The sequence below is a fragment of the Medicago sativa genome, chromosome 3, assembly GCF_051527215.1.
Source record: "Medicago sativa cultivar Bolivia chromosome 3, Bolivia_mono, whole genome shotgun sequence".
NCBI classification, from domain to species: Eukaryota; Viridiplantae; Streptophyta; class Magnoliopsida; order Fabales; family Fabaceae; genus Medicago; species Medicago sativa.
In genome coordinates, this window is record NC_140751.1 from 70,592,685 (window position 1) to 70,618,139 (window position 25,455).

At 32.3% G+C, this 25,455-nt stretch overlaps 1 long non-coding RNA gene, 1 other non-coding gene and 4 pseudogenes across 3 annotated transcripts in view; 5 read left to right on the forward strand and 1 right to left on the reverse strand.

Moving 5' to 3' along the window:
* Positions 1-12,547, forward strand: part of LOC146939731 (uncharacterized) — a 35,038-nt gene extending 22,491 nt beyond the window's left edge. The window contains exon 5 of the long non-coding RNA XR_015033027.1: positions 12,128-12,547. This is a non-coding gene — a long non-coding RNA (uncharacterized LOC146939731). The remainder of the gene's footprint in view (positions 1-12,127) is intronic.
* Positions 5,437-5,600, forward strand: LOC146939735 (small nucleolar RNA snoR143). The gene has a single exon (XR_015033878.1). It is a non-coding gene; the product is annotated as a small nucleolar RNA snoR143 (small nucleolar RNA).
* On the forward strand, positions 7,164-7,286 carry LOC146939736 (small nucleolar RNA snoR143; annotated as a pseudogene).
* LOC146939737 (small nucleolar RNA snoR143) lies at positions 11,487-11,606 on the forward strand (annotated as a pseudogene).
* Positions 12,548-13,781: 1,234 nt separating the features above from the next.
* LOC146939738 (factor of DNA methylation 3-like) lies at positions 13,782-16,589 on the forward strand (annotated as a pseudogene). The gene is made up of 5 exons (XR_015033030.1): positions 13,782-13,921; positions 15,201-15,295; positions 15,401-15,652; positions 15,757-15,966; positions 16,174-16,589. The product of XR_015033030.1 is annotated as a factor of DNA methylation 3-like (transcript).
* A 371-nt stretch (positions 16,590-16,960) lies between these two features.
* LOC146939739 (agamous-like MADS-box protein AGL62) lies at positions 16,961-18,002 on the reverse strand (annotated as a pseudogene).
* Positions 18,003-25,455: the final 7,453 nt, after the last annotated feature.

Genomic DNA, 25,455 nt, shown 5'->3' on the forward strand with positions numbered 1-25,455 from the left:
GTTGTAGTTTTTACAATGATCTTGCTTTGAATGACAAACATTTGTGTTGTTTTCTTGTTGAAGATTCCATGCAAACATCTCCCCAACCTAACCAAACTGGGTTTGACTCTAGTCTCTGTGGTTTTCGTGTCCGTTTAATTAACATATTTATTCATCGGATATGAAAACCACATAATTGTGTTAGACTTAGTTTGGTTATGTTGTTGAAGATAAAATCAACCACTGAACATGTTTTTCATAAATATGGTGGGTTTGATTGTGATTGGGTAGCAGCCAAGCAACTTTAGAGATGGAATTCACGGATACTTAGTTATTTTTCCCCACCATTCTACTAATTCCATCTCTCATGTTCTTATTTCTAGCTATTAATTAAATTTAACTGTTCTTTTTCTTGTATAAGGTGTGGGTCAGTTTCATTGTTCAATGCCTTCAGCTGTTTTGCTGAAGGTGAAAGGGCGATGATTACAAAGAAAGAAGATGTTGGGTGCCTAAAGAGCAATTTTCAAAATCAAAACCAAAAACAATAAACAAAACAAATTATAGGTCAGAAGTTGAAGGTGCCGCCATACCCTTTTCCCCAAAGCGGTTTTGGCTTTGGCATCTTCAGATTCTGTCTTCTTCTTCTTTCTCCTCTTCCTCTCTCTCAAAATTTACACTTCATATGAGCCCCTCAACCTTCTCATTTTTCATTCTTATGATCATTTTAGTTTCTTTGTTTTAAAAATTAGTTTTGTTCAGGGTTCTAGTTTTTTGTTTTTTTTTTTTGCACTGATTTTGTTTTGAATGAGAAACATTTTGTTGTTTTCTTGTTGATTATTTTGTTTTGAATTCTCCAAAATAGGCTTGTTTCAAATTCCCCTAACCTAACCAAACTGGATTGACACCCGAGTTTGTGGTCTCTATGCCTGATTAGTTTACTCAGGTAAGCGGGCGAAACCACTAACTTGGCGTAGAATCTTATTTGGTTAGGTTGTTCGAAATTGAATCAAATTAACCAACCACTGAACATGTGTTTGTACAAAAAATATAGTGGGTTATGTTGTAATTGGGCAGGTAGAGACGGAATCCAGGGATGCTGAGTTTTTTTTGGTTCTACTAATTCCATCTCACAGTTTCTTATTTGTTAGTATCTGCTATTTAAATTTAATGGTGGGACCCCTTCCCGGACCTTGTGTATGCGGGAGCTTTGGTGCATTGGGCTGCCCTTTTTTTATGTATTTTTTTTTGACCGAAAATTTGGGGTTTATAATAAGAAAATAGACGTAAAGTAGTATGCATATGAATACGGTGTTTGGAATCAATTTGCTGCATTTGCATTTTGCACTTTTGTTCTGTTTTAGTAATTCGATACAAGTTAGGAGCTTTTACGCTTGTATATTAATCAATACTGAGGTATGCGGGGATAGTATAAAATTGCATGTATTCAAGGCATTGAATTGCATGTTAAGTATTGATCCTGAGAATTTGGTGAGACTGATATTGATGAGCCATTACAGTGTTATCTTGGAGTAATAGTTAGCCAGAGCATATGTGCAGTGGTGAAAGTGTCTGCTTCAGAAATGTTTATACCTAACTTTTTGGAAGTTGAATGCAACCACAATCTTAGAGTAATAATCTTAGAGTAATATTTACATTTTTGTTTACATTTGTTGAATCACTTCAAATTGGGATGTGACATTGAATGGAAACATTTGTGGAGTCTTAATTAAGACTGTCCAGTTGCTCCCCTTCAATTCAATTTTTTTCAAGTTATATAAGGAAGTTATCACAGATACACTTGATATTAATGGTGTAGCAAGTTCAATGATTTTTGAAGTTCAATGATTTCAGTTACTAGATATGAAATCTGAATACAGACTAAATAAGTCTTATAGTTAAGTGTACAAACCAAAGAAATTTCATTTTTCAGTATTACAATTTATTATAGTTTAATTCCTCAAATAGTTGGGCTTAGAGACGAGTCTCTAGAATGGATGAAGTAAAAACAGGTTTTGGCTGATGTGGGATAGAAATCCGAATTATCCCTTGATAGCAAGAGAAGGAGTCTATGGAGTAGGATACCTTTATTTGTCTCCGATTTGTTTGTGGAACCAATTGTGTGTTCAGATACTGTTTTTCCTCGTCACCCGGATGCATCGACTATGGTTACAGTATAGAATTGTTTGTTGTGCAGAATTTAACTTGAATCACGTCTCTTTTATTCAATCATAACCGTCTCTTTTATTCAATCATAACCAATGTATTTTTTTTTAACATGTATTTATAGTTTATACTGGCATCCACAAACAAGAAATAGTGTATATTGTGAGCAAGTCTTACACGGGTACATGATTCATTGTTCATTGCTTTCAGCTGTTTTGCTGAAAGTAGAAAAATGGGGCGATGATTACAATGAGAGAGAGGTCTTTAGTGGGAAATGCCCAATTTATTCAGAAAATCATAACCCTAACTTCTATCAGAGTTAGGATACTCTCCATTTATCAATATCAACAAAAAAATGAAAAGAAAATGAAAATGAAGAAGGTTAGAACTTGAAGGTGCCGCCATACCCTTTTCAGCAAAGGGATTTGGCTTTGGCATCTCATATTCTATCTTCGTCTTCTTTCTCCTCTTCCTCTTTCTCTTACTGTCCCTTCATATTGAATTGGGTTTTTTCCACAGTGACAGAGCTTTCATAATTTACACTTGATATGAGCCCTTCAACCTTCTGATTTTCCATCATTATTATTATTATTATTATTATTATTAACTTATTTGTTTTTAAAAATTAATTTTGTTCAGAGTTGTAGTGTTTTTTTTTTTTGCACTGATTTTATTTTGGATGAGGAAACACTTCGTGTTCTCGTTAAAGATTCAGTGCGGACAGAAAAAGCTTGATTATAGATACTGCTTGTTTTCTGATGAACATGTTTTCTAGAAACAGTATGGTGGATTTGTTGTAATTGGGCAGCGGCCAGACAACCGTTGAGATGGAATCCACAGATGTTGAGTTTTTTCTTGTCTCACACTTCTACTAATTCCAAACTCACATTTTTTTCTTATTTGTTATCTGCTAATTAGATTTAATTGTTTAATAAAAAGGAAGAAGACATAAAGTATTATGGAATCAATTTGCTGCTTTTAATAAAAATTAATAGCTTTCACATTTTTATATTACTCAAAATACTGAAGCAAGTCATGAGGAGATGGTATAGAATCGCTTCGTATGTTAAGTTGTTTAGCATATGTGCAATGATAATGTTAACTTAATAAACGTTTGTTCATTCAGTTCAAATTGTGAAGTGAACATTGAATTGAAATGCTTGTAGATGCCTAATTAAGACTTTGCATTCAATTCAATGTTTTTTGAGTAATAAAAGTAAGTTATCACAACTCACAAGTATACTTACTATTGATGTTGTAGCAACTTCAATAGTTTGAATGCAGCAGATATATGAATACAAATTAAAGAAATCTATAGAGGAAAAAGACCAAATAAATCTCAATTTTCAGTGTTGGCGAGGTGAGCTGGAAGCATAATGCAGAGGTTGCTCTGTTTGTAATAAGTAACTGCTTGGTTAGAAAACTGGAGATGAAGATGCTGCCACTTTTATACAAATGATGTTATAGGAATTTGATATATAATTTAGAGGTAGAGTGCTGTAATATATCCTGAGTAAACTGATTGATCAGAAGTTTGTGAGTCTACTTGTGGCATTTCTTTTCGTTATATAAGTAGCGATTAATAAAATTTTGTTTGTTAAATCTCTGTTTGACTCTGATTGGGTTTTCTAGCCAATGGTGCTTTGGAATAAAAAGTTTCAGGTTGCTAGTCACCCCTGTGCTGCTAGTCACCCTTGTGCAGCAACTATGGTTTTTATGAATAGTTGCTTCAATGGATTTTTTTTTTGTGGAACAGTGCTCGTATCCGCGTTGATTGATTTTTTATTTTTTTTTGGAGGGAAAATTGGACATGGTTTTGCAATGTTTTGTTAAAAAATTAAAATGATAAAAGGAGGATGAAGCTGAAGTGAGAGCTGCAAACCTGTGTTCATTGCGGGAATACTATATAAAAGACTCAACATGATGTCCTTTCAAATTGATCCCAATTGATGGCGGAAAAAGGGTATTTTTTTATTTTTTTTTAATTTAACATATTGTTCTCTTGATTCATTTCATTTCATTTTTCATCTATTTAGGCTAAACTCTTATTCATCTTTATTACCCCTTTAAAATGACTGAGTATTTTTTTGACCATTGGTCATATGTTAGAAAAATTAGTTTGTTTGTTAGGATTAAGATTTTGGTCTGTCTGCATCTGAAATTGTTATGTGTATAATATGGATGAAGAATGTCTCTATTTATAGCCAGTTTTAACTGTACTCTCATTAATTAACATGGAGTTTAATTTATTCTCAAAAAAATCTCAACATCTGAAATATTTTGATGAGAACATGTGGAATTTTTTATTAAAAGAAAAATGAAATCTTTACAAAGGAGAAACCCTAGAAATGGCCGATACTCTATTCTATATGAGTGTGGGTTATATTCACTGTTCTTTGCCTTCAACATTCAGCAAGAAAAGGGCTATGATTACAATGTGACAGGCTTTAGTGGGAAATACCAATTCAATCTGAAAATCAGAATCTCACCCGAAATTGGCTCTAACTTCTTTCAAAATCCAAAAAAAAAAAAAAAACTAAGAAAGTCTGAAGTTGAAGGTGCCGCTCAGTACCCTTTTCATCGAAAGGGGGTTTGGGTTTGGTATCTCAGTTTCTCTCTTCGTCTTCTTTCTCCTCTTCCTCTTTCTCTTCCGTCCCTTCAAATTGGATTGGGTTTTTTCCTACAGTGGCAGAGCTTTCATAATTTATACTTGATATGAGCCCCTCAACCTTCTGATTTTCTTTTATGAGTATTAGCTTATTTGGTTATTTTTGGCATAAAAAATTGTTCTTTTATTGTTAGAATTTTTTTTTGCATTGATTTTATTGTGGATGGGGAAACAGTTTTGTTGTTTTTTTTTAAGTTTCAGTGCTACTACATGTTTTTTAGAAACAATATGGTGGGATTTGTTGTAATAGGGCAGCAACCCGACAACCGTAGAGATGGAATTCACAGATGCTGGGTTTTTTTTTCCTACAGTGACAGATCTTTCTAAATTTACACTTGATATGTGCCCCTCAACATTCTCATTTTCAATTTTTGTGATTATTAAGTTTTTGTTTTAAAAATTTGTTTTGTTCAGAAATAATTTTATTTTGCATGAGGAACATTTTTGTTGTTTTCTCGTTGAAGATTTAGTGCGTACATGAAAAGCTTGATTATAGCTCATGCTTGTTCCAATTTCCCCCAACTTAACCAAACTAGGGTTAACACTAGCGTCTTTGGTTTCTATGCCCGATTAATTGACGTATTCAATTAATCGAGCGTGAAAACTACAAATGCTATGTGTTGAACCAGGTTTAGTTAGGTTGTTGAAGATCGAATCAAACCAATCAACCATTAACATATTTTTGTAAGTTTTGTTGTAATTGGGTAGCGGCGGCTAGATAACCATAGAGATGGAATCCACATATGTTAATTTTTTTGTCTCGCCATTCTACTAATTCCATCTCACATATTCTTATTTGTTAGTATCTGCTAATTTAAATTTAATTGTTTAGTATCTGCTAATTTAAATTTAATTGTTTTATGTATTGTTTATTTTGATAGATAATTAAGGGTTTTATTATAATAAGGAAGAAGACATAAAGTAGTATGCAATATGCATATAGGTACTGTGTTTTAATCAATACTGAGGTATGTGTGGATGGTATGGAATTGCATGTTTTTTTGGAATAGAATTGCATATTATGTATTGATCCTAAGAATTTGGTGAGACTTGATGGCATTGATAAGCCATTACAGTGTGAACTTGGAGTAATAATTAGCCGGAGCATACATGCAACTCTGAAAGTGTCAAGCTTCAAAAATGTTTTTACCTAATTTCTTGAGTGTTGAATGCATCCACCATCTCCTACATTTACCTCTTTGTTTACATTTTTTGAATCAGTTCAAATTGGGAAGTGAACATTGAATTGAAACATTTGTTGATGCTCAATTAAACCTCTTAAGTTGCGCCCTTCAATTAAATAGTTTGGAAGTTGTATAAGTAAGTTATCACAAATGTGTTCACTGATTTCAATGTAGTACTAGATATGAAATGTGAATACAGACTAAATAAATCTTAGAGTAAAGTGTACAAACCAAATAAATCTCATTTCTCAGTATTATAACTTATAGTTTAAGCCTCAATTAGTTTTGCTTAGAGTTGAATCTCTAGAATGGACCAAGTCAAAATAGGTTTTGGCTGATGTGAGATGCATAATCGAATTATCCTTGGATTGCAAGATAAAGGATGATTGAAGTTGGATATCTTTATTTGTCTCCAATTTGTTTCAGATTCTTTTTTTGCTTCGTCACCCAGATGCAGCAACTATGGTTACAGTACAGGAATAGTTTGTTGTGTAGAATTTAACCAATGCATTCTTTTTAAAATCTGCAAGCAAGAAATAGTTTATATTCATAGCAAGTTTTACATGGGCACATGATTTATTGTTCATTATAAGTGTGGGTTAGATTCATTGTTCATTGCTTTCAGCTGTTTTGCTTGCTGAAGGTAGAAAAATGGGGCAATGATTACAATGAGAGAGGTCTGTAGTGGGAAATACCCAATTTAATCGGAAAATCATAACCCAACTTCTATCAGAGTTAGGATCCTCTCCATTTATCAATATCAACAAAAACATGAAAAGAAAAAGAAAATAATGAAGGTTAGAACTTGAAGGTGCCGCCATACCCTTTTCACCAAAGGGGTTTGGCTTTGGCATCTCATATTCTATCTTCCTCTTCTTTCTCCTCTTCCTCTTTCTCTTACAGTCCCTTCAAATTGAATTGGGTTTTTTCCCGCAGTGACAGATTTCATAATTTACACTTGATATGAGCCCCTCAATCTTCTGACTTTCCATTATTATGATTAACAAGTTATTTGTTTTTAATATTCTTTCTGTTCAGAGCTGCAGTGTTTTTTTTTGCACTGATTTTATTTTAGACGGGGAAACACTTGCATGTTGTTTTCTCGTTGAAGATTCAGCGCTGACAGAAAAAACTTGACTGTAGTAGCTACTGCTTGTTTTCTGGTGAACATGTTTTTAAGAAACAATATGGTGGATTTGTTTTAATTGGGGAGTGGCCAGACAACCGTAGAGATGGAATCCACAGATGTTGAGTTTTTTGTCTCACCATTCTACTAATTCCATTTCACAATTTTTCTTATTTGTTATCTCCTAGTTAAATTTAATTGTTCATTTTGATGTAATTTCTGTTATTTTGACATAAACCTTTGCGGTTTTGTATTGAGTTAATTAGGAAAAAGACATAAAGTAGAATGACATGGATACTTGTTTGGGATCTAAATGATGCATATGCACGCTTTTTTCGCATGTGTTGATCAATACCGGAGGAAGGTATGTGCAGATGGGATAGAATTGCATGTTAGTATTTGATACTGAGAATTTGGTGAGACTTGATGACACTGTATACTTTGTGTTTGTGGCTTGTCATATTTATTTAATAATATAAGTTGTTTACCTAGGTACATGAAGTAGTAACCTGCCAGAGCATATATTGCAATGGTGATAGTCTCTGCTTAAGAAATGTTTATGCGGAATAATGTCTTGAAAGTTGAATGCATCAACCATCCTACATTGACCTTTTTGTTTACATTTATTGATCTTTCCCTAATAGAAATGTGTCATGCTGTATAAGTGTGAGTTGTATTCTTCTACCATGGCTTTTAGGGTTTCGCTAGTTTTGCTGAGCCTAAAGATTAGGGCAGTGATTAGAATGAAAAAAGTTGTTTACCTGTTATTGACGGTGTAGCAACTTCAATGGTTTCAATGCAGCAGATATGAATACTTACTATTAATCAATGTTCCTGAGAATGGAAAGGCAATGGTATGGAAATGCATGATAAGCAATGTTCCTAAGAATTTGGTGAGACATTGACGAGTCTTTACAGTATGAACTTTGTGTTGTGGCATATTGGATTGAGGAATCTGTCAAGGGCTGTCTGTGTACCATTTTTTAAGTTAAAATCATGTGCTGGTTATAGAAAAACATATTACTTGTTTGTGACTGTAGATACAAGCAAGTGCTGTACTTTGCCTCTCTGTTCTTGCATGAAATGATGGATATACTGTGTCTTTGCAATTAGGTGAGCGTTGATTATGTTTTTGAGGTGCTGCTTCAGATATCATGCAATGCACCTCTGGTTAAGTATTTTGGACCTGTTTGGATTAGCTTATTTTAGAGCTTATATAAAACAGCTTATGCAAATAAATAAGTTTTTATGTATTATCTATAAGATTTTAAGGTAGTTTATGAAAAAACTGTTTATGAAGATACAATTTTTGTTAGTAAGAGCTTATAAATTAAAATAAAATTTTATTTATTTACATAAGCTATTTTTTATAAGCTTAAAATAAGCTCAAACCAAACGGGGCCTTACTCAATAAGTTATTCTAGGAAAAGGATATAAACATTTACAAGTTAAACGTTGAACTTGTTGCATTAAGTTTCAGCTAATGGCCAATGCTCTATTCTGTATAAAGCGTGGGTTAGATTCATTGTTCATTGCTGAAGGTAGAAAGAAAGGGGCGATGATTATAACGAGAGAGGCCTGTAGTGGGAAATAATACCCAATTCAATCGGAAAATCAGAACCCTAACTTCTATCAGAGTTAGGATTTGCTCCATTTACCAATTTCAACAAAAAATGAAAAGAAACTGAAAAGCAAAGGAGGTCAGAACTTGAAGGTGCCGTCACACCCTTTGTCACCAAAGGGTTTTGGCTTTGGTATCTCAGATTCTGTCTTCGTCTTCTTCCTTCTCTTCTTCTTTCTCTTACTGTGCCTTCAAATTGTTTTCAGGTTTTTCCCCCCAGTGACGGATCTTTCAAAATTTATACTTGATATGAGCCCCTCATCTTCTGATTTTCTCTTGTTATGATTATTTGAACTTATTTCTTTTAAAAATTTGTTTTGTTCTGAGTTGTAGTTTCTTTTTTCTGCACTGATTTTGTTTTGGACGAGGAAATACTTTTCCTGTTTTCTTGTTGAAGATTTAGTGCGTGCAGAAAAAGCTTGATTATAGCTGCTGCTTGTTTCTGTTTTTTCAGAAACATTGTGTGTTTGTTGTAATCAAGCAGTGGCCAGACAACCATAGATGTGGAGTTTTTTTTTTTTTTGTCTCACACTTCTACTAATTCCATATCACATTTTCTTATGTTTAATTGTTCATTTTGATGCAAGTTAACAATTTTGATATGAATTTCGGGGTTTTATAATAAGGAAGAAGACAGTATTATGGAATCAATTTGCTGCTTTTGCATTTGCACTATTTCTTGCTTTCTTTTAATTTAATAATAATCAATAGCTTTCACATTTTTCTATCAATCAAAATACTGAATAAAGTTATGTGGGGATGGTATAGAGTTGCATCCTAATATTAAGTTGTTTAGCATATGTGCAATGATAGTGTTGGCTTAAGACATGTTTATACATCTCTTACGTTAATTTTTATCAATGTTTGTGCATTAAGTTCAAATTGTGAACCAATCATTGAATTGAAATGTTTGTAGATGTTGATGCCTTATTAAGACTGTTCAATCACCCCCTTATTATTGAAGGTGTAAAACTTCAGTAGTTTCGATGCAGCAGATACATGAATACATTATTAAAGAAATCTTTAGACAAAAGACCTAATAAATGTTGGTTTTCAGTATTGTGAGGAAGCGAGCTGGAAGCATAATGGAGGGGTGGTTCTGTTTGCAATAAGTAACTGCTTGGATTAGGAAAGACTGGACAGGATGGGATTAGGAATGACACCATTAGAGAGAGAGTGGGGGTAGCACCTATAGTAGAAAAGTTGGTAGAAAATAGGCTTAGATGGTTTGGACATGTAGAGCGAAGACCCGTAGATGCCGTTGTAAGAAGAGTAGATCAAATGGAGGAGAGTCAGGTTAAAAGAGGTAGAGGAAGACCTAAGAAAACCATTAGAGAAACCGTTCGAAAAGATTTAGAGGTCAATGAGTTGGATCCAAATATGGTTTTTGATAGAACACTATGGCGTCATTTGATCCATGTAGCCGACCCCACTTAGTGGGATAAGGCTTGATTGTTGTTGTTGTTGTTGTTTGGTTAGAAAATATTAGATGAAGATGCTGTAATTTTACTAATCATGTCATAGGAGGTTGAGAGAGGTGAGTGCTGTAATATATCCTCTGAGCAAGCTGATTGATCCAGAGTTTGTGATTGTACTGTTTGTAGATTTCATTTTATACAAGTAGTGATTAATAAAAAAATGTTCATTTTTTGTTAGTCTCTGATTGGGGTTTTTTAGCCAATAGTGCTTTAAGATAAAAAAAATTGGGTTGCTCGTCCACCCCTGTACAGAAACTATGATTACATAAATAGTTGGTTGTTTGATTGAGAATTGGAGTGTTTCATGTAAATGTCTCGCTGGCTTGTTTTTTTTTTTTTTTTGTGTGGAACTTACAGTTGCTGTAATTAATCTTCATCGTGCGCAACGGTGCTAGTACCAGCGTTATTTTTTATTTTTTCTGTAGGGAAATTAGGAAATGGTTTTGCAATTTGTTAAAGAAGTAAAATGATAAAAGGAGGATGAAGGGGAAGAAGAGCTGCAAACTTGTGTCGATTGTGGGAATACTACATAAAAGACCCAGCATGACATCAATTCTAATTTGTCACAATTGATGGCAAAAAAGGGTATGTTTTTGTTTAATTTAATAAATTGTTCTCTTGATTCATTTCATGTTATTTTCAATCAATTTTGTTTAAACTCTTACTTATCTTCATTACTGCTTTAAAAAGACTTGTTGGACCCTTTTCTCTTAGTATTAGAACTATTTGGCCTTTTGAACATGTAATTTCAGGGCATTTGATCCTTTCACTCTAGGATCTAGATTGAAATGGAGTAGAGGAAAACCAGTAATGATTATAAATGCTATATAGAATTGTTAGGAACAAGAATGACTACAAATTGATGAACAGGGGCCAACCTGTTAATATTTTGTATTTTATGTTTGATAAGGTAAAATAAATAAATTTTCAGGAAAAAATGAAACCCTAATTAAAATGGGTGATGCTATATGAGTTTTAGTGATTCAGCATTTTGCAGAGCCGAAAGTGCATGGCAGTGATTAGAATGAGAGAAGCCTTGAGTGGGAACACCCAATTCCATTGATAAATTCGTAGATAGAAACACTTTTATTCTCTTCACCCCCCTAAAAATCAAACAAAACAAAATCAAAGAAGCTTTGAGCTTAATGGTGCCGCCGAGCCTTTTCACTAAAGAGGTTTGGCTCTGGTATCTCAGGTTCTATCTTCGTCTTCCTTTTTCACTAAAGAGGTTTCACTAAAAAGCTTGATTATAGCTACTACTGCTTCTTTTCTGATTTTCAGAAAAATGGTGGGTTTGTTGTAATTGGGCAGCGGCCAGACAACCTTAGAGATGGAATCCACGGATCTTGAGTTTTTTTCTCACTTATACTAATTCCATCTCACATTTACTTATGGTTAACTGTTAATTTTAATTTATTGGTTTATTTTGATATAACTTTTATTGTTGACATCAATTTTGGGGTATTATGACGAGGAATCTTGAGTCTGCATATGAATACACTCTGTTTTGAATCAATTTGCTTGATTTACACTCTTTGTTCTGTTTTAATTTGATAAAAAATAAGAGCTTTTATATTTATGATAATCAATACTAAAGTAAGGTATGTGGGGTGGTATAGAATTTCATTGCATGTTTTTAATTGATGCTGAGAATTTGGTGAGACTTGATGACAATAATGGGTTGTTACAGTTATGTTTTGTTTTGTTTTGGGGCGATGAGTCGTTACAGTTAAGTTCTTGTGAACATGATGTTTTATAATAAGTTGTTTACCTAGTGAAGTAGTAACTTGAAAGATCATATGTAGCTGTGAAATGGTGAAAGTGTTGGCTATATCTTGAAAGTTGAATGCATCTATTATTTATCTCGTACATTGACCTTTTTTTTTCTTTCTACATTTGTTGTTTCAGTTTAAGCTTCAATTAGTTGCTCTTTAAACTCATTCATCCGTAGATAGCAAGGAAGGAGTCATTGAAGTGGATACCTTCATTTGTCTCTGATTGACTTTTTTGGAGACAATTATGTTTCAGATGATTTTTTTAGGTTGCTAGTCACCCTGATGTGGCAACTATGGTTGCAGTACACGAATAGTTTATTGTGCAGAATTAAACTTGAATCATATCTCTTTCATTCAATCATCTTAACCAATGTATTCTTTATAACATATATTTGTAATGTTATCCCCAAACAAGAAACAGTGTTTATTGACTTCATAAATCATGTGAGGCCGAATTTATGTACAATATGCTCTCACTGAACACAAAACCAAAGCTTGTGCAACCAATGTTTCACTCTGAATTCAATTTATATTCTTATGTTTTCCTGGTTAATCTTGGTTGATATAGTTTGAGAGTTATATAGGTGCTTGAAGCATTTGATTGTCGATTGTCACATTTAATTAGGCAAGTAACTAAAAGGCTGCATAATTTGACTCATGAATGGATGGATTTTCCTGTCTTAATGCAATAACTGGATCATTGGCTTTCTGATCGATGGGTTGACGACAGCATATTGTATTTGTTCTTGGCTCATGACATGGACTCTTCGTCACTTAAATTTAAAATTACAATGGATCTTTCGGTCATGTTAAGTTGCTAAATTTTCATTTCAAGTATTATACTCAAGATAGCTGGAAAGCCAATTCCTTTGTGACGGTCTTGATAACGAAGGAGTAATGTTGCTTTTGTGGGTAGAGTGTCTATTTTCTATGATGCCGATTGTTGGGCTATTCTTGTTAAAAGTATTTACCATTTATTAAAAAAAACGCCAAAAAAAAGAGTTCTAAGAAATTTTAATTTACATAAGATTAAACTGATCACCACAATGTTATCTTCCCATCGAAATGAACAACTGTTTAAATATCGAATCAAATTGGCCTCATCTGCACAAAACTTAACAGCAAAAGTAATTATGAAAACATCTTTTGAGAATTCTATAGTTTCCAACCCTTTTTCAAGTGTTCTTCCGTCTTGCAATGCCATGGAACTTTAAATGTCTTCACTTTGTATTGTCATAAAATGTCTTCTAAGAACCATTAATCTTTAATCTTTTTATCCTTGATCCTTCACTTGATTTCTTGTTTTGTCAATTTACATTATTTGTCACTAAAAAGACTCAAAACACCCATGAAGTTGCATGATTTAGGATAAAACTGAATCACAACGACTTGAATGAAAACAATATAAAAAAATTCTCAAACCATTACCAACTCGTCTTATTGACTTCTAATTTGCTTTCAAATGCAAAGAAAATAACTAAAAACATAGTTAAAACATCATATGTTAATCCATCATCACAAACCTTCTATGAAAGGTTGGAAGGATGCACAATCATATGCTTAAATTATACTGACAAACAAAACATCAAAGTTTTGATACAAAATCATACATCCAATGAGGTGTGAGTAGCTTAAAAGAAAAATAAGGAGGTGCCAAAAACGACTCAATCTAATTTGGTTCATTTATAGGCTGATCAACATTATTTGGGTCTGGACACACAAGGTCAGCCCATTTGATCAATACTATATAGAGTAATTATACGTCATCCTACCACTGACAATGCAACATTTTTTTTACAACGGCGTAAGAGAAAACTTAGGAGCTTAGGCCTGATCGATTCAACAAGACAAATCAGGTATACAATTTACAACGGCGTAAGAGAAAACTTAGGAGCTTAGGCCTAATCGATTCAACAAGACAAATCAGGTATACAATCTTAGTACCATTTAATATTGTTTTTCAATTTCAACATGATTCAATTATATCCTATCATAACTTATAACTTGATTTATTCTTTAGATATTGCAATCTTTTTCTATCACCACAAGACATGTTTATGTCAATTTTCCTCTATTTTTATGTTTTGCCATGATTTCGCGTGTTATGGGTACGCATGATGAGTTTCGAAATGAGTTATCCTAAAAAGTAATTAAGGAATAATCAAAAATTCATTTACAGATCTGATAATTAGATCTGTAAATTAGATGGATTTGAGAATTATACCTTCAATTTAAATTCAGATAGCTTTAAAATCAAACTCATATGAAAACATATTTAAAGGGTTTTCTTAGGATTTTGAGTTAAATTTAGGGTTACAAGTTATTCAGATTTGAGATGGACACTGATAAAACATTAGATGACAACATTATCAAACTGATAATTGTTGTTCCCACTTTTGGGATTGCTAAAAAATTCACCCGGATGCAGTTAACTGCCGGTATTTCTTGTTCCTCGGCAATTAATTACCGAAGTGACAAGTATAGATCCGGCGACAATTAACTACCGATGGGGGTAAATGTGTAATTTACTGGTGTTTCTTAGCAAAGCCTGAAGTGGGAACAACATTTTTATATCAAACTTAACTCAAATATGGCTATTCGAACAAATAATGGTTCCATGACCATTAAATTGATATGAAGATAAGTACTATAGTAAATCTATTACAGTTTTTGCTTTTGATCGCAGTAATTATGTTTTTTCTAACCCCCTAGGCTGGTCAGGTGGCGTCGGCTTGGACTTTTGAGTGTGCTCGTCTCAAGCTCTCAGTTTCCATTCTCCCCAATATCAATTTTAATAGGTTAGTTTAGATTCTTAAAAAAAAATGTTTAATTTTGGTTTTCTTCCTTGCCACATGTCAGTCTCCCATTGTATGCTGACGACTAACATGGCAGTGATGATGTAGCAACTCTTGGCCATGCGGCAAGGTTCAATCATCATGATTCCAAACGTGATGGAATGAAAATTTGAGGGAGTATAGATTCTAAAGAATTTTACGCACATTTACACACAAAGATGTTATCCGAAGGAAGTTTATAGATTATGTACTTCCATAGCGTACGGATTTGCATCTTACTAGTATAATGAAGAGTATTTGTTTTCTTTTTACTTTCTTATCTATCTGTATCACAAGAATGAGTTCCAAAATTCAATCACTAGAAAAATATACTGAACTTTTTACTTATGAAAATGAATATTATTGTTTTAGATATGAAAGAGTTCTTTGAAAAGTGGATGGAGAAGCAAGAGGTTGGAGAGAACAATGATGAAATGCAAAATTCTGAAGGACAAAAACATCCTATGGTATGTATTGTTGACCATGGAATAAATAGTTGCATAATTTTTTTTTTGTATTTGAATTCATTTATTTTGTTTGCTAAAATGTGATTTCATGCTAAAATCATTCAGCTTGAAAGAAAACTGGATATGAAACAAAAGCTGAAATGGGAGATTCAGAGACTGAAAATAACACAATGCTTGTTGAAGTTCATAGAAGATGACAAAGACGTAGAAGTTTTGAAGAGGGGAGCTAATCTTTATAAGGGTTTTAAGGAGAAGTTACAATCAGTGGAAGACTTACAGGCACTAAATCAAACCCTAATCGTTAAGGACCGTAAGAGTAACGATGAGCTACAGGAAGCTCGAAAAGAATTGATTAATGTAAGTACTTTTCTCTTGTTACATTTCTTTTGTTATCTACTAAATGACTCTTGTTCAATATTGCTTGCAAGATTTAGTAGTAATGTTCTTTCATTATCTTGCAGGGCATTGCTGATATATCAACCCGATCCGAAATTGGTGTGAAGAGAATGGGGGAACTTGACAATGGACCATTCCTTGAAGCTATGAAGAAAAGATACAATGAGGAGGAAGCTGAAGACAAAGCTTCAGAACTATGTTCATTGTGGGAAGAGTATCTAAAAGACCCAAATTGGCATCCATTCAAAGTTGTCATGGTTGAAGGGAAAGAAAAAGTATGTTTCTCTTAAACAAAAGTGCACCATATATACTTTCATTTTTCCCTACTGCTTTCGGAAATTACGATAGTTTATTAAAAAAAATTGTTTCGACAATAATTTCTTATTCATTTTAATCTACAATTATACTTCAGTGTATCTGATTTCGTCAAACTCCTAATGCTTACTCTTTGTTATCTGATTATGCACATTTTTTTGATTTAGGAAATTATTAAAGATGATGATGAAAAGCTGAATGGGCTGAGAAAAGAAGTGGGTGAAAGGGCATATAATGCAGTGGTGAAAGCTTTGATGGAGATGAATGAATACAATCCTAGTGGGAGATATGTAACCTCAGAATTATGGAACTATACAAAGAGGGAAGTAAAGCAACTTTGCAAGAAGGAGTGCAATCTTTGTTGAAACGTTTAAAACTCAAGAGAAGAAGAATGTGAAGGGTTAGTATACAACTTTATTACCTTATTTTGGTTATTGAAATTTTCTCCTTGAATATTATAGCAAGAAGAACTTGAGAAAAGTGGCAGACACTTATATTACTATTTTGAATCTTTTCTCAAGAAATTACAAACCCTACCATATAATTAGTGTTATTGGTAGAATAGATATGTTGCATTGTGAAAGAGGATGATTTGTGCATGGTGGCTGGTTAGCATGTATCCATATTTGTAGAGCTGCAAACTCAAGGTTGTTCGTAGCTCAACTAATTTATGATCATGTTAAACTGGTTAGTTTCATTAGACAATATTATTTATCATGTTTCTTTCTTCTTCTTTTTTGTCTGAATAAAAACACATACTTGTTTAAAGGACTGAGGTCCAATGGATCGTTCTTCTAATTTTCAAACTTCCAATAAGATGATTGAAAAACAAAGGAATGAAATTGACTCATGAAAATTAAAATGATTAGTAAAAATTTGGCGATATGAAAACATAAATAAATAAGATGCTCTTTATTCAAATAGTACATAATACAACACCATTATTAGTCAGTCCTAACTAGGTCACAAACAGGAAACCAATTAAGTCTGTGCTTTAATTAAAATTAATTTAAAACATCATTGAACCTAAAAAGAAAATAAATTAATAGGAGCATCGTAAGGTTGATCTAAGGGGTCGGATCAAAAGAACCCATAGGGACCATGTCCACCTTCTCCTCTTATATTGTTGAAGCCAAACAAATGAGGTTGCAACATAGGGTTCTGAAAATTTTTGCAGGAAAGATTGAATCATGTTAAGGATTTGGTTGATGCTCAAGAGGCATGTTAGAGGATGAAGCATTTCCAACAAAAAATGGAAGGGTTTGGGTAGAAGTACCATGTATTTCAACCATATCACCATGTTGTGCAACAAGTTTCTGAAGATCCTCCAAAGCCTTCTTGAATAATTAAAGTTGGATCTTATTCATCCCATCAATGGGACAAGTCCACAAAAAATGAGCCTCATTTCGCAGCTGGCTCAAACTCATTACAACGGTTCTTCTCGATGTCTAGTGCATCGTTGTTACGAGTCAATGGAGCATTGAGCTTGCTCACTTTTGCGTTACGGTATGCCTCGATGAATTGCAAGATGCCATTGTTTTGGGGTGGGACCTGAGAGATATAACGATTTATGACCGTTTCTACATTTGTGTGGCCAAATGAAAAAACCTTCTCACCATGTGAGAATATAATTAGAGCAACATATGCACCACAAAGGGTGCAAAGCTCACTAGCTATTTTGAAGAGCCCACTATGGAGCTTCGAAAAAGTCACTTGCAGGCTGCTTTCATTTCTCATCTTTTTCATCTCAATCTTTTGGCGACCTCGAGTTTTCATTCGACTCGACATGGCTGAAGCACAAAAAGAGAGAAAAATATGGGTGGGTGTGTTTGTTCTATAGACTAAGAAATGACACATTGTAATTGGGTGTGAAGGGGTCATTTTAGAGACAAATTTTGTGAGTATATTTTTGACACGATGTTCTTTTTCAAAATCTACCTTTTCATTACATTGAAATATTTGCTGGATTGAGAGATTCTCATCAAATCTCTTCTAATATGGCTTATATGGCAGATGATTCAATGTTAAAAAATGTCATTCTTTTATAAATTTGTATATATATTAGCATATTCAATACTTGTTAGATAAACTGTATTTGGATAGTTCTAAGAATTTGTAATAATCATTTTTATATTAATTTATTCATATAAAAATTAATGAGTGTGGTGCACTATATAAAGAATAATGATAGTATCCTTTACAAACAATATAGTGGATTTATTGCTCATTTTCGTAGGTCTAAATTCACGACTCTCAAGACTAGGATTTATAAGTGTTTTTTATTCAGTCTTAGTATGAAACAAAATTGATCGACTAATTGATTTACAATGTTGTTGATGAACTATTTATTTGTAAATTAGGATTGAATTGGAAAACAATAAGAAGAAAATGTATATAAGTAATCATGCTTGATACATTAAACACTTTTTGAACATTCCACCTTTTTGACAAAGTTTAATGAAAAATATAGGATCAATTTGTTACAAAATAAAAAATAAAAATTTGAGGACTAACTTGTTCAAATCAATTATGAGATGGCTGTAATATGAATATTAATGTCACTTTAATTAATAATAATTTCATTTTTCCTCAATTATTAAAAAATTAGTTTTAATCAAGTAGTCAATTTTATAAAGTATTATTAATTTTATTACCATGCAATAAATAAAAATTATGACACAACTAAAAATATATTAATTTAATTAATTATAATATATTATAATTCAAAGAAAAAATATAATATTTTTTAATTAAATTAGTTTTATTAAGTAATAATTATTCTTAATTTAATATTATGAAAAAAATCACCTTTAATTTATTACATTATTACACGTATGGAAATCTGCAATTACGGGAGAAGAAAGGAAACGATGAGAAAAGAGAAGAACATGGTCGGAGACGTAATCACATATGTACCTCACTTTCGATTTTCTTTAATTTAACGCATGAGAGCCATTAGATTAATTTAATTTAACGGTTGAGATTTGGTGTAAGTCATTAAACTTATACCTGGTGTCAACGGACCATATGCCTCATACATACATACATACATACATAGATATATATATATATATATATATATATATATATATAAAATGCTTAATTTGTTACTGAACATAGATTCCTAGTCAATCCATTTGTTAAATAAAACTTTGGCTTAAATAAGATTTTAATCAGGGGCGAATGGCTTTGTTGTAGTGGGGTAGCATTGGCTACCCCAAAAGAAAAAAAAAACTTGAATAATCAGTATAGTTTTATATGTAGCTACCTCATTAAAATATTATTCGGCTACTCCAAACAATTTTGTTGGTTCAAAGGGAAATGATATTACACAAATATTGAAAATATATCTAGTTTAGTGTCAATTATGGATAAATTTTACTTCTTAAATTTCAATAGAGCTCAACTTTTATAAATAACTAGTGTTTAGCTTTTATTTTTTTTCGTTGCCGTTTCATTAAATATAAATTAAAATTATTGTGAATTTATTTTATATATTGATCAAGTTTAATATATTAAATTTTAGAATATATTTTATTTCTTTTTTATATTTGGCCCCCTCGTAAAAATTGTGCTAGCTTCGCCGCTGATTTTAATCGTCAGAAATGTCTAAAATTTTGTTTTTATCCCGTTTAAAATATATAAGCAAGTTTTGGTTTCTCATATGTTTTTCGTCATTTCTTTTGGTTCCTGCTTTTAATTAAACTGTGTATCCTAGGGGCTTGTTTGATGCTCAGATATGATATGAAACGAAATTGGATAAAGATAGAATATGATAATGATATGATAGAAGCATTCTTTCCTAGTCACAAACACAAATGAATAGTGTTTGGTCACACACACATAAAAAAACTATTTTTTGAAATACTAAATCATTTTATTATCAATTTCTTTTTCATTATTAATTTTTTTTTTATAATGTGTGTGTGTCTAAACAATATTTATTTGTGTTTGTTACTATGAAAGAATTTCTCGATATGATAATCATGTATCATATCTTACATTTGGTGAACATTATAAGAAAGTTGATAGCATTTTTTTTATCCTATCTTGTGTTTGGTGTACACTACTCATATTAGAAAAACACATAATCCAATTAACATGATTATTTTTTTCCAATCAACATGCTTTGTAGAAAAACACAGAATATAGTTTTTCCAGTTAACATGGTTTTTTTTCTTCAATGCTTTTTTTTTTTCTTCGTCCATAGAAAAACACATAATCCAATTAACATGATTATTTTTTCCAATCAACATGCTTTGTAGAAAAACACAGAATATAGTTTTTCCAGTTAACATGGTTTTTTCTTCAATGTTTTTTTTTTTTTTCTTCATCCAATTAGCAATCAATCATCCATATGTTTTTCTCCTATTTAACGTGCATCATAGAAAAACAAGAATATAGTTTTTCAATCAACATGTATTCAACTGTGAAGAACAAGAAAGCCAGGAAATATGATTAACCGAGAAAGATAAGGAATCGATTCGTAAGAATGAACTACGTGAAGGTGTTTGAGTGATGAAATAATGATACGCGTGAAAGATTTTCTAATCCTATTAAATTTGTAACCCACAAAAAAGTAAGGATTAAAATAACAAAGGGGTTTAACGGGAGCGTTGTTTCACCCAATTTGCATAGCAACAAAAGCACTATCATTTTAATCCTTACTTGGTGAGAAGGTATTTTCATTTGGTCACTCAAATGTTGAAATGGTCATAAATTGTTATCTCTCTCAGGTCCCATCCCAAAACAATGGCATAATGCAATTCATTGAGGCATATTGTAGCGCCAAAGTGTGCAAGCTCAATGTTCTGCTGACTCGTATGAATGATGCATTGGACATCGTGAAGAACCATTGGAATGAACTGAGACGGTTGCGAAAGAAAAATGATGCTCATTTTTTGTGGACTTGTCCCATTAATGGGATGAATATGAATATGGTCCAACTTGAATTATTTAAGAAGGCTTTGGGGAATCTTCATAAACGTGTTGCACAACATGCTGAGAGGGTTGAAATACGGGGTACTTCTACCCAAACCCTTTCATTTTTTGTTGAAATGATTCATCCTCTAACACGCCTCTTGAACATGAGCCAAATCCTCAACAAGATTTAATCTTTTCAGCATAGTTTTTTTCAAAACCTTGTGTTGCAACCTCATTTGTTTGGCTTCAACAATATGGGAGGAGAAGGTGGACATGGTCCCCATGGGTTCTTCTTGTCGGAGCCTTTAGATCCACCTTAAGATGCTCCTATTAATTTATTTTTATATTTTTATGTTTCATGATGTTTTAAATTAATCTCAATTAAAACACACAGTCTTAACTGGTTTCATGCTCATGACCTAGTTAGGACCGATTCATAGTGATGTTGTATTATGTATTATTGGAATAAAGAGCATCTTATTTATTTATATTTCCTAATCTCTCCAAAATTTTCATGAATCATGCATTTTAATTTCAATGAATCAATTTCATTCCTTCGTTGTTTTTCAATCATCTAGTTGGAATTTGGAAGTTTGAAAATTAAGATCAAATGCAAAACAAAACAAAAAAAATTGTTTGTCTCCGTGAGCTTAATTTAGTTGGCAGGGACATTTTATTATATATACAGGAGGTTGGTTCGTACCTCGGGCACCCCCACTTATTCACCTTAAAAAAATCAACTTTCAGTCACTAGAATATTTGAGAAAAACACAAGAAAATTGTTCTTCTCCCTTTCAGTTTTGCTCGTTCCCATCCTGAAATTCCTTAATTAACTCCATTGTAAGTTAACTACCACTTGGTACCTAACGTGAGTTAACTTGCGCTAAACCCCAACGGCAGTTAAATCACGCTCAGTACCAGCGGCACTTAACTATTGCTGAGTTCTGAGATGTTGCAGAACAACATACAATGCTTCATAACCAAGTTGTAATGACTCGTAACCTATAAACACAATTTGCCTCAACCACACAACAATTTCGACAGCAAAACTCACTCATATGTCTCGCCTCATCATAATTGATCCAAATTATACTCATACGACATTACAAACACAATCCATAAAAGACTGAAATTCATTAAAATTGCAACATTACAGATTTTTTTGAACATATTACACTTCAATACATAAAAAATAAAAAAAATAAAAGCTCTTAAATCTTAGTTGGAGCGGACACAGAGATATAGTTTATTATTTTTAACCATCAACAGAAACATGTATTCTACATCCCCATTATCATGATTAACTTGTGGAAAATTAATGGTCTTCCACATGTCTTCATTTGTATCCGCCCCCAAATCTATGCATGACACTTGCACAAATACATAAAATGATGTTTGGTTTTCACCAAGATGGACAAAGTATTTGTGAAGTGAAATTCATCAAAATCACTACATTTTGGTGATACATGTATTCTACATCAACAACACTAATAGGGACCTTTTGCTTATTTAACCCTAAGGCTTTGTTTGGGAGTTTGGAGGGGAGGGGAGGGGAGGGTTTTGGAAAAAAGGAAGGAGCAAGTGGAAGAAATAGAAGACATTGGGAGGAGAGGGCTTTGGAGGTTAATTTTTTACTCATGATAAAAAATCCCCCTCATTTGGGGGAACTCAAAAATTGTATTGGGGGAGGGTTTTGGGGGGTTATAGAGGGTTTATATGAATTTTTTAAATTCAATCTATGTTGTTATTATATTCTTAAAATTAAAAGTATATTAATCATAAGTATTAGTTTATCATTCTCTAAAAAACTGTTCTTTCAAAAAATGTGAATTTTTTGTCCATTTTTCTATATATTTCCAACCCCCCAAAGTCCTCCCCTCATTTCCCCTCCAAACTCCCAAACAAAGCCTAAAATTTTAATATTGAGATAATTGATAGAGAAGCATCAGTAGAATTTCAAATCACGACTAATAGGATTTCACATATAACATTTTTAAACAACTTCAACCAGAGATGAAGCATTAGTAGAATTCTAATCTTGGAAAGAAAACTTTAACCCTTCATGATTTAATGCATTGATCATTTCCTCTCTTTCTATTTTCTCTGAATCAATCAACATGGATCTCCTACAAATATCTGATAGTATCATGAACTTGTTAAGTAGAGATCCAAAATTACATTTTTTTTTTTTTTCAAATGCACGCACTTATTATATGCATCAAAACCTACTAGAGTTAATGATATATGTTTAAACTTATTATCTAACATTAGTTTGCATTTCTGAATTATGTTCTTTCACGCATATTTTTTTTCACATAGAGAACGAACAAATAAGGTGACATAGGATCACCTTCTTGTTTCAACACCACCTCTAATTCTCCAATTATCGTTACTAAGAGCTCTATCAAGTTGTTCAAAATCCTGGAAATATAGTGAAATAATGGTCCCCTCCAAGTAAATTTTGAACCAACCGCTCCCATGTAAAAAATCCCTCCAATTCCATCATATAAAAATCACTTCAAACTATTACATGATAATGAACTCATATTCAATCAAACTCTAGCGTGCATAAATGTCACCAAAATAAATTTGCATTAGAATCATTATATATTTACTTCAACCAGAATTAATATTGATTCAACTAAAACTACGGTTCACCTACAAGCTAGAATCATGGTTTGAGACCCAAAAAATGGATATTGACATAGGGTCGATCAAGAAAGCCCACTAGCGTAGTTATTATGAGTCTATAGTCATTGTCAACTAAGACTAAATATATAATTTTGACCAAAATATAACTCGATATATATAATAGTACCACTAACTCTTCTTGACCAAACACAGAATGCATCACATGATTCACATGCTTATATACCATAATACAAACCTAAAGCTTCCCATTATTCATATCCTTCAAACACACTCTTTTAATTGTGAAGTTAAGACCATTTTATCTTTTTTTAAGAAAAGAATGTGTTATTTTGTCAAACAAAAAAAAGTGCTAAAGCCCAAAGACTTCAAAAATTAAAGATGGGTAAAAACTCCCACTAAATAAAAGAAAACAGGAGAGGTATGATTCCGAGTTTGATCAAAAACCTCCAATGATACTTGAAACTCACACATCATATTAATCGAATCATCCACTGCGTTCTTTTCTTTACAATATATACGATAAATATTGACTCGCCATATTAATCGAAGCATCCACTGCGTTCTTTTCTTTACAATATATACGATAAATATTGACTCGCCAATCTTTTTGAAGAAGCATTTTGATTCAAAAAATTGAGAATTTAAAAATAACAATTATTTTTTAAATTCTCAATTTTTTCCTTCCAAAATTCTTGACAAAGAGGCGTTAACTTCTAAAGACAAAGTAGTTATTATTAAAAAAAAAAAAAACTTCTCAAGTAATTTCTTTTTTAAAACAAATAAATTTTTTTTTTCTAAAATGTATCATATAGATAGAGTGTAGAGAGGTTCCTATGGCTAAGCCATTATGAACAGTATCCATAATATTGGATCACATCACATGCACCGCTATTCCCCCTCGTCATATATATGGGTTGTAATGGACAAAATAAATGGAATCATATAAAGAAGGCACTGATGCAAGTGATGCATGCAAAATTTAAATAATAATAAACCATATTGTATAAGAAAAGATTAATTAATAACGTGTACACACATAAGAAAACAAGTGTTTCAACCACCGCCAATGTTAACTTGATTTTTCAAGTAATCTCTTGTTTGCAAGTCAAATTTATCAAACCCAAATCCCAAACTAAGGGAGATTTAATCATATATTTCAGTTGCTTAGATTACACTTTATATAGTTATAAAGTGCCAAGATGTTAAATAAAAAGCGAGTTTAGCTCAATTTATAAAACTAAACTACTTGTACTCACAACTTTTGATAACATCTCTCCAACTGCTTTAATGATAACCAATCTTACAATTGTGTCTAAGTACCTTATGTAGAAATTTTTGCAACCAACCAATTCGGAGAAAAGTTAAATGAATTTCTTCTATTAAATTCTCAATTTTTTTATTGTTTAAGTTTAGATGAATTGGGTCTCGAAGTCTCATCAAGATAGGCAAACTTCAAAATTCAGAGGACGTTTACAAAAATGCTTATGTGAAAATTTATCTCCCAAGTCTTATGAAGCTTAAATATGCGGCAAATTCTCTCAAAAGTTTTAACGTTGTTGTCTGTCCAATCTCAAATTTAAAGTCAAAACATTTGTTAAACTAAAAGAAACTCGTACAATCTCCTCAAAACGCTTTTAGATATTAACATAATACATCATTTTATGTGAATAGAGAAATATTGATAGCCCAATTCCCAATAGGCTAGCTAATTGTGCTTGTTGGAGAATCTATGATGAACATGTAATAAAGAGATTACTTTGGTTAAACAAGTGACTTTTTATGGTTGTCTTTACTACGGCATATAAATTACGTTATACCCTCTTTTGCCGCCCCATATATTCATCGAATCCAACCTTGTGAATCACGTTAGTTAG